We start from the raw sequence: 13,580 nt of genomic DNA on the forward strand, positions 1-13,580 counted from the left end.
AAGAACAATTGTCAAACACCTCTAAAACTTGGAAAGGGCCTAGCCATTGTATACACAATTTACCAGGGAACCTATAATAATGGCTATCATAAACCAAAACTAGATCGCCTTTCTTGAACTCACGAAGTTTAATATTGCGATCATGCCACGCCTTTCTGCACTTCTACATTGCCTCCATATTTTGCAACAAAACCGTGGTCCTTATTATAAAAAAGTACTTGGAGACAAATAAAACAACATTGAAGACTAATGATAGCTGAAGAAGAAATATATATCACCAAAGGAACTCAATACAAGATAAGAGATATCTGAGAAAGAAACTGTGGAGGGAGCAAATAGCAGTCCTCCAAAACAGCCAACTAAAGTGGGCTCTACACTCCACTAGCTGGATCTGAACCAGATCTGGGTCAGCAAACTATTGCCAGAAGAGCAAAGGTTTGCTGCAGAACTGGAGGAAATAATATAGCAGCAGTAAAGAAATAAGTTGATGCTGATCTGGAGCAGTAGTAGGAGAGGATGATGAAGCAGAGACAGAGGAGGCAGAGATGCTGGAGTTGAAGTAGAGCAGGCAGAGATGCTGAATCAGAAGCAAATGATGCTAGAGAGGATACAAAAGATGCTGGAGAGGATGCAGGAGTGGAGGCAGAGGATGCTGGAGAGGATGCAGGAGTGGAGGCAAAGGAGGCAGAGGAAGCAGAAATGCTGGAGCGCAGGTGTGCAACAACATGTTCCAAAAAGGTGAGTTAGTAGCAGGGGGCTACTGCCTTTTATAGGCCTAACCCATCTGGTCAGCCAGTTCTGGTTGGCCAAATCTGGTCACCCAGATCTGGTCAACCAGTTATGGCCTTTCGAGCCATTTGTTTGGCCCTAACCTCTATGTTTGGAGATTTGCCAGTTTTGGCCTTTCTAGCCATTTGTTTAGCCCTGGCCTCTACGTTTGGAGATTGCTTGTCTTAACACCGCCTCTAAATGTCCAAGGTAGAATGGTTCCAGGGGTAATCAAAAAATGGTTCCAAGGGTGATCTATCTTCTTCATCAGCCTTTTTATTTTTTTTAAAAAAAAGAGGGTTTTCATTTAGATGGAGATGCCTACAAAGTAGGTTTTCATCTTCACTAAATGCCCAGTAGTGATGGTACAATCATAGAGTACAGAAAGAGAGTGCTTAAGGAGTGCCCTCACAGGGGTTTTGTTCACTTCCTTAAGCACTAGGATACAAATACTACTAAGGAGAAGGCGGCGGTACACCAATCCCAAGCCGTGGGCTAAGATGCTCAAGAATAGGTCGGTTAACCAGCTTGGTAAGAATGTCGTCATGATTATCGGTAGTTGCAATATATATCAATCGAATAGTACCCAATTCCACTTGCTCACGAGTAAAATGAAAGTGTACGCCAACATGATTTGTGTGGTTGGAGAAAATGGGATTGCCGGCGAGAGCGATGGCACTTTTGTTGTCGACGTAGAGGACCATTGGTTCAGTACAAGGAAAGTGGAGCTCTGCTAGAAACTGCCGGAGATATATGGCCTCTGTGGTACAATCATACAAGGCCCAGTATTTAGCCTTAGTAGAAGATCCAGCAACAGTTTCTTGTTTATGCCTGGACCAAGAAACAGGTGCCGAGCCGAACGAGAAAATGTAGCCACCATGAGAACGGCAATTGTTCGAGTCGCCAGCCCAGTCGAAATCAGTGTATCCCTGTAGTGTTAGTCCTAGTCTGAAATGTAAACCATAAGAGTAAGTACTACGTATGAACCGCAGGTATGAACCGTAGGATACGAATACATGCATGCCAATGAGTGTGCTTGGGTTCATTAAAGTACTGACTGAGAATAGAAACTAAGTAAGAAATATCTAAACGAGTGTGAATGAGCTAGAGCAGCTTGCCAACAACCTGACGATAGAGATGTTCATCAAAGGGAGGAGACTCCAAGTCCCTTGAGAGCTTGACTGTGGGATCCAAGGGAGTGGCAGCTGGCTTAGGCTCGTGGGGGATTATCTGATTAAGGAGTTGAAGAGCATATTTCTGTTGAGAAACAAAGATACCACCAAAATGCTAGATAACTTCCATGCCCAAAAAATAGGAGAGAAGACCGAGATCGATCATCTTGAATGTGGTGCTGAGTTGTGTTTTAATGAATTGACGTGTGGTGGTGGTAGAGCCCAAAAGCAAAAGATCATCCACGTAAAGTAAGATAAAGCAGACCCCCTCTGAAGATTGATGTATATATAAATTCGAATCAAAAGGAGTGGAATGAAACCCATTAGTTTTGAGGAAGGTGTCTATTTGGTGGAACCAGGACTGAGGTGCTTGTTTAAGCCCATAAAGAGCTTTGCGGAGATGGATTACCTTATTTTCATGGCCAAGAGGAGAAAAACATGGTGGGGGAGCCACATAGACTTCCTCATCGAGGTAGGCATTGAGAAAGGCACTCTTGACATCCATCTGATAGATAGACCAGCTGTGATGAGCGGCTAGGGCGAGGAGAAGGCGAAAGGATGTCAATCAAGCAATACGTGCAAAGGTTTCCTCATAATCGATACCATATTTTTGGCGAAATCCTTGCACTACTAAGCGAGCTTTGTACTTGTCCAGTGTTCCATTTGCTTTGAGTTTTGTTCGGGAGATCCACTTTGTTCCTATGACCTTTTTGTGACTGGGTCGATCGACCAAAATCCAGGTCTCATTGCGATCAATGCTCTCAAGCTCCTGTTCCATGGCACAATGCCACTCAGGATGTTGAACTGCCTCCTGCCAAGTGGCAGGTTTAGAATGTATGATATAGGCTATGGAAAAAATGGAGGCAGTGGTAGTGGAAGAAGCTGTCCCAGTAGAGCATCGAGGACCGAAGGAGGAAGTTCTAAGGGAACAATCCTAGAATCCTTCATATTTTGTCGATACCAGCGTGGCAATAGGTCATGAGAAGAGGATCAAGGAATGAGAGAAGTAATGGGTGGAGAGAAAGAAGTTTCGAGGGGAGAGAAAGAAGTTTCAGGGGGAACGGGAGTAGGTGCGTCATGAGCAGGGAGAATAGAGGAATTTTTTAGAACCTCTTTCATCGAAGACCACATCACGACGAACCAAAACTTTGTTTGTGTGAGGATCAAATAAGCGATAAGCTTTGGCTTCCACTGAGTAGCCAACGAGAAGTAGTTCAGCATGAGGTTCTAGTTTACCACGAGTATCATTGGGAGTATGAGTGTACGCGCGGCATCCAAAGATGCGGATATGAGAAATAGAGGGTTGGTAGCCATAGAAAGCCTCAAAAGGCATCATGTTTGGGATGGGCTCAGTAGGGCAACAATTAAGGAGATAGACAGAAGTGTTCACGACTTCCGGCCAGAGACATTCGGGCAACTCGACTGCAAAAAGCATGGAGCATGCCATGTTCATGACTGTGCGTTGTCTCCTTTCGACACGAGCATTTTGGGAGGTCGAATTGGGAGATGTAAGATGGCATTGGATATCATGCTCGTGAAGAAAGTGAGTGAATTCATGGGAAATGAATTCACCACCATTATCACTACGAGCAATCCCAATAGGCTTCCCCGTTTGATTCATGACCAATCAAGCCCAAGTAGCAAAGAAGGAAAAAGTGTCAGATTTCTCTTTCATGAAGAACACCCACTGATATCGAGAGTAATCATCCACAATTAAGAAGAAGTATTGTGAGCCATTTAATGAAGGAACAGGAGATTTGCCACTAATATCGAGCTGGATTAGATGCAATATCTCACTGGCTCGAGAAGTGGAATGAGAAGGAAAAGGAGTTCGACTTTGTTTGCCTAATTGGCATGGACGGCAAATATCTTTGGCTTGCGATAATTGAGGTAGGCCATCAACCAAATGATCCCGAGACATTTCATATAAAAAGTCATAGGACAAATGTCCCAGACGATAATGCCACAATCGTTCTATGTCAGTTGGATCTTTCAGGGTAGCAAGACCATGAAGTCGATGAAACTCAGAGCCGGTATTGGAGGGAGTCTCAAGAAATTATGTCATGAGGTACAGACCATGAGCTTGGCGCTAAAAGGAGTCTTGATGTATCATCTATGATTTCGACATGCATTTTTGTAAATAGCACCGCGCGGCCAAGAAGGCAAAGTTGATGGACGGAAAGAAGATTGACCCCTAATTGGGGGACATAAAACACTTGATCTAACTCAGCAAGATTGGGGCCCTTGTCGGTATCAAATGTGATTGAACCAATGCCACGAATAGGAGCGACAGAGTTATTGCCACAACGGACTCCCCTTGTTGCTAGTTGGCAAGAAATGAAGAGATCATTATGAGGGATCATATGATGAGTGGCTCCACTATCCACAATCCAAGGGGCTTTAGGGCCACATGGAAGAGTATGAAAATCTGATCCAGATATGGATGGGGAGGAGTCAAGCTCAGTGATATGGATCAAGGCTTGAGAAGTGTATTCTAGAGAATCTCCAGTGGACTAGTTAGACAGGCCTTTGGGAGTGATGAAGGGAGGGGATGGGGTGAAATGATTAGTGACATGGCCCTGTGGTCTCCAAGGACCAGCGTTAGGTGGAGTAGGACCATTCCTAGGGCACTAACGAGGTGGCAGAGGAGTCGTGGTGGGGGGCTATGGGAAAATGCCTTTGGCTTTGGAGCAACATTCGTCATTAACATGCCCAACTTTCTGGCAATGCTGACAAAACCAGTTCTTTTTGGGAAAGTTGTGCCAGGCGGGTTTAATGCTAGAGGAATTATTGGAGTCAGGAGTGGGAGAGAGCTTCCCGGAGCTGAGTTGATCTTTTTGAATCCCGGAGAGAAGAGCCCCCTCTGAAGCAGGAACACTATGTTTTTGGTGGACTTGAGAGTAGAGACGAGCATAACGCAAGAGTTGACATTCAAACTCATAAAAAGTAGGAAGGGAGGGTTGAGAAATTATTTGCTACATAAAACTAAAATACTTGGGTGGGAGTTTATTCAAAAAGAAAGTAACTTGGTCATCCTCGGATTTGGGAGGACCAGTTGTGGCAAATTCAGCAAGTAACCACTGGTAGTCTACCCGTTTGACCTTGAGATCATCGTCAGTAGTGATCTAGAATTGCTGGAGATCGTGGTCAAGATTGATGCGACGAGTACGATCTCGAGCCGCATAGCGGTTAGTGAGATGTGCCCTTGTTTAGAGGTAAGGTCAAAATGCTGTAATTGAGAATGAAATTCAAGCAAAAGACCTTGCATGATTTCGACAATGGCAGTGGCATTATGATGTCGCCACGAGCGAATACCTGATAAGGATAAACATGAGGATCAGGTTGCAGTTCAGTACCTTGAACGAGTTCCCATAGGTTTTGAGAATCAAGCACATGGCGCAATGAGATTTGACCAAGTGGCATAATTAGACCCGTTAAAACGAGTCATATCAGTAAAAGCATGTTTGGCTGTTGCAGAGACAAGGTGAGAGGAAGAAGGGAATGATAGGGAGATGCAACCGATGGATGCATGAGAGGACTCAGAATAGGAGTGGAGTGAGAAGGAGGGAGAGGCGGCACCATCGGAGGAACAAAAGGATTTGGAGAAGGCCCTGAGGGGGAGGGATAAACATGAGAGGCGGGATACGACATGAGAGGGGAAAAAGGGGCAGCGAGAGAGATAGAGGGAAATAAACTATAGGAGCCCAGTGGCATGGGAGAAGACAGAGGATGAGAAGCCACTGGAGGAAAGATGGTAGCAGAAGATATGAGAGGGATGGGAGGGAAGGAAGAATGAGAACCAAAAGCAAACTCATTGTTTGACGCATTTCTCCTTTCTCATCTACGAGTGTTCACATGCATGTATGGATCTGTGTCCTCGTGATTACTCGTTCCTATGCCTTGCATAACAGATGGAGTTGCACCAAGGGAATAGGGCAACATACCTTGCACTGATCCTTGTGGGATAGGCATTGTCAAATAACCCATTGTCCTCATGCCGACTTGTCCTCTTTCGTCAGGGTATACTTGTTCTTCGTCGGCACTGAACTTGAAATGTTGCTCTGCTTCTTCCGAGTTGAATAGAGGTCCTTGTTGATGTATCAGAGAAAACTATGGAGAAGAAGAAGCACGGGGTGTGCAGGTACCTGCTTCAAGTTCCTTCCATTTCTAAAATTCAATAAATTCTTTAAAGAGTTTGGAGAGGTATTCATCACCTTCGATCCTTGCAGACTCTCTCTCGACATATGACGAGGGTGGTGGTTGAATAGAGGTCGATTCAGGCTGAGATTTCTTCAAGGAAGAAGGAGAAGACATCTTTTGTTGATCATCTATCTTCCAAGATTTCTAGGTCAAGGCTCAGGTGTCGATAGGCACACCTTGCTCTGATACCATATAAAGAAAGTACTTGGAGACAAATAAAACAACACTGAAGACTAACGATAGCTGAAGAAGAAATATATATCACCAAAGGAACTCAATACAAGATAAGAGATATCTAAGAAAGAAACTATGGAGGGAGCAAACAGTAGTCCTCCAAAATAGCCAATTGAAGTGGGCTTTGCACTAGCTCCACTAGCTGTAGGTTTGGGTCAGCAAACTATTGCTGAAAGAGAAAATGTTTGCTGCAGAACTGGAGGAAATAATACAGCAGTAGTAGAAAAATAAGGCGATGCTGATCTAGAGCAGCAGCAAGAGAGGATGATGAAGCGGAGACATAGGAGGCAGAGATGCTGGAGCTAAAGCAGAGGAGGCAGAGATGCTGAAGCGAAAGCAGATGATGCTGGAGAGGATACAGAGGATGTTGGAGAGGATGCAAGAGTGGAGGCAGAGGATGTTGGAGAGGATGCAGGAGTGGAGGCAGAGGCGGTAGAAATGTTGGAGCGCAGGTGTGCAGCAGCCTGTTCCAAAAATGTGAGTTAGTAGCCAAGGGGCTACTGCCTTTTATAGGCATGACCCATCTGGTCGACCAGCTCTAGTCGGTCAGGTCGGCCAGTTCTGGTTGGCCAAATCTGGTCAACCAGATCTGGTCGGCCAGTTATGGCCTTTCTGGCCATTTGTTTGGCCCTGACCTCTGTGTTTGGAGATTTGCTTTGGCCTTTCTGGCCATTTGTTTGGCCTTGGCCTCTGCATTTGGAGATTTCCTGTCTTAACACAAATCTATTGGTCCTTTAAGGACTCATGATCACCTTTCCGCATGCTCAAAGCCACCCGTAGTGTCAGAACCTCGTGCTCAATAGGAAATATTGCCTCAGTCCCGTACACTAGAGTGAAAGGTGTATTTTGAGTGGTGAATTTATATGTTGTCCTATAGGCCCACAATGCCTCATACAATCGCTCATCCCAATCTTGCCGATTTTTTGCCACTTTTTTGGTCATGATACCACCCATAACATGATTAGTCACTTTTGCTAATGTTCGATCTGATACAACTCGGTCAACTCACAAAGAGCTCACGAGTTGTGTCATTTAGAAAATGGGAACATCTATCACTCACTAATTCTAGTGGACAGCCAAATTGAGTAAAGATATTCTCATATAAAAATTTGGCTACGTCACTTGCACGATCAGTTTTTAAGGCCTTGGCCTCAACCCATTTGGTTACATAATCCATACAAGCCAAAATGTACCGATTCGATCGATACTTTGAGGAAGGGTCTATAGGTCCCACAAAATCAATTCCCCATTTTTCAAAAGGTTTGAATGCTAACATTGGGGTAAGTGGCATCACAAACCTTTTAGAGGGTTAGCCTCTAACATTTATCACACTTACAACAATAATGATGACAATCCTTAAACAAGGTGGGCCACTAATAACTAGCAACACCTTATGACTAGTGCGATCCCCTGCAAAATGTCCTCCACAAGGCTCATCATGTAGTGCTTTAAGAATAATCGGGACTTCATCTTCCCGCACACATCTATGGTAGATACCTTCCCTAGGGAAGAACTTAGAAAGAAATCCTCCAAAAAGAGTATAGTTTCGAGATTGCAACAAAAGCTTTTTCTTATCACCTTTATCTGTTGTGGGTGGATATTGTGTAATATTAAGAAAATTAGTAATATCGGCATACCACAGATATTCCACTTGTACTAAGAACAATTGAGCATCAAGTAGATCATCATCCACACCAAATGGGCCATATCAATGGTTAATAACCGTGATAAATGATCGGCTAACAGATGAGTTTTGCCTAGTTTCATCACCACTTAAAAATCAAACTTTTGAAATAACATCCATCCATCGGATTACTCAGCTAGATAATTCCGGTTTGTTGAGAAGATATTTTAAAGCCTCATGATCCACATAGAAGATGAATTTATTTCCTAGCAAATAATGCTGAAACTTTTCCACCGAATACACAATAGAAAGGCATTCCTTTTTCATTGTGGTATAATTTCTTCCCGCATCGCTGAAATTTCGACTAGAATAATAGATAGGATGGTCCCATTTATCATTTCCACTTTGGCAAAGAATGGTACCGACTGCTACCAGTGATGCATTTGCATGAATATGGAATTCTTTGGTCCCCAATCTGGGGGTATCAAAATAGGTGCTTCAACCAATTCGGACTTTAAAAGCTCAACCGCTTGTTGGAAAAGCCATGTCCACACGTAAGAAATATCTTTTCGCAAAAGTGTGGTTAAAGGCAAAGCAACTTGTGCAAAATTGGCAATGAAACGGCAATAATAGTTCACATGGCCCAGAAATCCACACAATTGCTTCAAATTTTAAGGACATGGTAACTCACTTATCTTCTTAATCTTTCCCTTATCCATAGCAATGCCATCCTTGGAAACCACATGCCCTAAAAGAATTCCTATCTTCACACCAAAGACACACTTTTTAGGATTTAAAGATATACCGACTTCTGCGCTATGCTCAATCACCTCTTCTAATTTACTAGGCATATCTACTTGATTACCAATGACACAAAAATCATCTAAAAACACTTCCATCCATTGCCTCAAGAAGTCTTGATAAGAAGTTATCATCACAAGTTGGAATGTTGCATGGGCATTACATAGCCCAAAGGGCATAACTTTATAAGCAAATGTCCCCCATTAAGTGGTAAAAGTGGTCTTAGGCTGATTGTCTGTATGGATTTAACACTTGATTGTATCCACTAAAACCATCCATAAATGAATAAAGCTCATGTCCAACAACCTTATCCAAAACTTGATCAGTGAAGGGTGGTAAAAATTGATATTTCTTAGTTTTATTTTTAAGTTGTCGATAGTCCACACAAATCCAAATCTTTTTGTTCTTTTTTGGAACGACCACAATGGGTGAAACCCACTCACTATAGGCCACTGGGTAAATAAAACCCACATCTAACAACTTAGTAAGCTCTGCTTTCACCAATTTTGCATAGACCAAATTCATTCATTGTTGTCGTTGACACATTGGTCATGCTTATGGCTCTAAATCAATATAGTGTTGACAAAGTTCAGGTTTGATCCCCTTTAAGTCTTTGTATGTCCATGTAAATACATCCATGTACTTCTCCAAGATATGACAAAACTTGTCAAATGATCTCCTACTAATTGTGAACCAATCACTAAATATTTGCCTTCAGCTAACTCTAATTTTGTCACGTCTATGCCAACACTACCCACATAGCATGAATGGAGTATTTCTGGAGACACACTCGGAATTCCTTGAGAAATCCTCATAGGAATGGACTCTAATAATCCATGTGAATTTGAATGCAATTTCTCTTGAACATCTAGAGTTAATTCCCTTCCAATTGGTACATAAGGTATGATGGCTTGACATTCACTGCTATCCTCTTCTTTTGTCTCCACTAGCTCTACCATGAAACAGTTAAGGTCTAGGAATTTGGTTCTCTTTCTATGTCATACACTACCCCACTGGGTAATTGGATGTTTAATTCCAATACTTAGAGGAGATCTTCTTGACAATAGGAAGTTATCATTCTTTATTTTAGCATTCAGCTCATGATAGTCCACAAGCCATCCTTTCTAGGAATGATTTCCACAGGTGCAATCCTTTCATCATCTTAAGCCCCTAGGTAAATAAACCCTAAATCCCTCATGAAAGAAATCCTAGTCTGCATAGATTTTGCATGAATTGGGTTAAGTTGACGGTGGAAAACATGAGGTAAATTCTAAAATACTTGCATAGGCGTGGCTCGCCAACAAGCTTTGTGTATTTCCATGAGTCAACCTGTGACCGTCATTAATTGGATCACCTTATATAGGTACAAGAGGCAAAATGGTTGGGCATTCCATGGTTGCCTCACCATATGTTTCTGCTAACTCCACCTTGTAGCAATGAAGGTCTAGGTCTCCTTTCCTCCCTCTATTTACATCAAGGTACCACAGAATACATTTTTCCTATTTGAATCTACCCCTATTGGGCTCCTCATCATTTCTCTTCAAGTTTTGAATCCGTTATGCTTCCTTGATTTAGAAAACTTAATTTCCATGCATCATCGTATGCGTCTATCAAACTCTACTTACTCACGTAATGTTTCCAAATAACCCTCTTTTGCTACAACTGCTCTTTGAAATGATTCTAAGGCCTCTTGTTTATCTCTCTCATACTCATCTCGAAGTGCCTCTAGGGCCTCTTGTTTTTCTTTCTTAACTCGTTGGATAAGAGCACGTTCTTTATCTCGAAATACCCTCTAGATTTCATGTTTTTCTGCTTCCCAAACTCGAATTTGTTTTATAGTTTCAATTTTCTCCCCCAAAGCCATGTCCAATATTTCAATCTCTTCTCTATGATAAAGACCTACTTTCCGTGTCAACTCCTTACTTTGACATAACTCTTGCAAAGCCTGTGCTTTATCAATTTCTAGATGTGTCACCCTCTCTGTTGCATCCCTCAGTTCATCCTCCACTTCCCATTTCTCTTGTTCTAATTCCTTGCAAAGTTCCTGAAATCCCTTTTCCCTGAGACTTATATCCATGTCACTCATAGCTTCCTCCATGGGAGTATATCTACTTCCCCCTAAGGACTTAAAAGACACCAAATTGTTGGTCGTTTTGCCATTGTCAAAAGAGTTCACTTCCCTTGTAATATTTAGTACTCCTTTCTCTCTCTCTTGGGTAGTATTACAACCAGCTCCTTTATTTTGACCAAATTATTCTACCTCTTTTTCACTAATTTCTTCAAATGCCTCCACCATGTGACAACCACTCTTTAGATGTGCTCTTGATTGATTGAGCACCCATATCCTCAAGGAGCTCCATACTCCCATCTACTAGATGTGATCTTAATAAGACCATCAAAGCTTCTTTGAGCTCCAAAAATGATTACTCACATTGATTATTCCATTCATTAGCCACCCCGCAACTTTGGTAGAGGTGCCACTTGCTTGGTTGTATAACCTATAAATCGGTGATAGTATGCAATACGTCCTCAGAAGGACTGGAGTGCAATGACGTGAGTTGGTGAATCTAGGTTTTGAACCTCGGCAAGTTCCATATCATAGTCATAATCAATCTTTGGTCCCTCTCTTGGAGAAGACTTTTTATTAAGTTGCATAGAACCTTTTGGCATACGAGCTAAAGAATGAGAGTCTAGAGGAGATTCATATTGTCTATGTGATCCCCTTAGACTAGTCATTTGTGAGTGATTGGGCAACATATGTCTATGGCTTTTACAACTACACAAGGACATAGAGGTGGGCACAGTGCATATGTGAGGACCTAATCTCTCCCTATGCCCACTCTCATGAAAATGGCCACCACTTGCAGAATTCCTACTAGAGCAAGTAGGGGTGTGGTTGTTCTTCAAAGTCATACCATCCTTCTCAATTGGTGTACTTGCCTTCACTATTTCCACCTTGGAACAATCAGTACCAGTCCATTCTGCAGATGTAGACATCCAATCAGTGATGTCACTATTAGAATCATTCCTTGAGGAGTAGTGTACATTATACTCTCCCAACCCACTCGATATAGCCCAATTATTTTGATGCATTACATCCACTGCCATCAGATCTCCCATAGGTGACATGTCTTGGTGCATATCTCTAATCAATCATGAATAAGGTTGCTCACATTCGGATCTCTCATCCTCACTTTCACTTGACATTTATTCCTTAGAAACATCATCTGTATAGTCAAAATTGTCATCCCCATCAGCCTCTTTGAGCCACTCCTTTGGTACCACTCTAATCTTCACGCGGTCATCCTTAGGTCCAAGAGTAATCGTCCCTTTATGCCAACTTTGATCACATCACACTTGTAAATAGAATGAAGTGTAAGATGTGGGCCGAACCACAAAAAAGCTTGTCTTAAAGTCCAGTCCTGCAATCGTAATGTTCACATCATGTAGGACTCCCACTAGTTTGACCTTACATTGATCTGCTAATAGAAGAACTATGTTTGTGGTCTCAATGCCCTTTAAACCAAACCCCTCCATGGTTTGCTCTGTGATTAAATTCACCGCTGCACCCCCATCTAATTGTACTCCTGTTACACATAAGTTGCCTATGGTCACATCAAGAATAGGAGCACCTGCGTCTAAGAAAAGATCCACTATTTTTACTTCTTGCGTACTTCTCCCTTGTGATTTTATTCTTTCCCCCCCCACTCTAACTCGTCGCACTCTGCTTAACTAAATTTTGGTAAAGTTGTCATCTATAGCTAGGTGAGGTGTCTAATAATTGTCTAAAGTTAATGTGTAAAGGGATCCTTTCTAACTTAGCCCATAAATCAAATGTGTTAACCCCTTTAGTTCATCCTGTTTCCTCTTCTTTGTCTCTTTCCTTAACTACTAGCCTTTCCAGAAAAGGTGCTACCCCAATTTGGATAGGTGGACTTTGTAACGGAATTGGCATAATGGGATGGTCTGACAAATGCCATGGAGAATGTGACTCGGGTGCTTCAATGTCATGTGCTCCATTCTCCCCCACACTTATCTTCTTAGGTTCATCGGTCAAATGAGATGTTTCTTCCTCTAACCCTTTTGAGGTTTATTGAGAATGGGTGATTATACTAATCATCGAATCTGGGGAAAAGGTCACCTTTCATGGGGTGTTGATCAAGGGATTGACCCTGCATCCTCACTTTCTATTTCCACAAGATTAGCAAATGATACTTTTGGTGCCAACATACTAGGTCCTTCTTCAACCACTTGTTTGCCCTTGTCTCAACCATTTAGCGGATCTTTCATCGGATAGTCTCTCTCATAATGCCCCTCGCCACTGCATTTTTGGCATAAGGGGGTGAATGTTTGATGATTCATCTCATTTGGGCAATAAGTGACGATATGTCCCCCTCACATCGATAATAGATGATTGGACCTTCAAGCCTCAAACGGTTTTCTCCCATACCATTATTGCCAAAATTCCTCATAAAGGGGAAGTTCCTCTTGTTTACCCCTTGTTGCCAGAATATGACATCCTTGGCAAAGGGGGTTGACCTTGTGTGGTAAGCCTCATTGCATAAGCAGCTGAGGTGGAGGCCCTATCTTGTGTGTTATGTTCAATTGGTCAAGAAAATTGTAATTGGTATTCATCCCTTGGGCTTGCCTTTGTTGATGTTTTTGTTTAGTAAAACATCAATCCTTGGTGTGATTATTTTTCAAACAATAAGTGCAAAATAAGCCCCTAGGCTGATCTGTTTAGTAAAACATCAATCCTTGGTGTAATTATTTTTCAAACA

Source organism: Dipteris shenzhenensis, chromosome 21, assembly GCF_047967505.1.
Source record: "Dipteris shenzhenensis isolate YYH24624 ecotype China chromosome 21, Dip_SZ_1.0, whole genome shotgun sequence".
NCBI lineage: Eukaryota > Viridiplantae > Streptophyta > Polypodiopsida > Gleicheniales > Dipteridaceae > Dipteris > Dipteris shenzhenensis.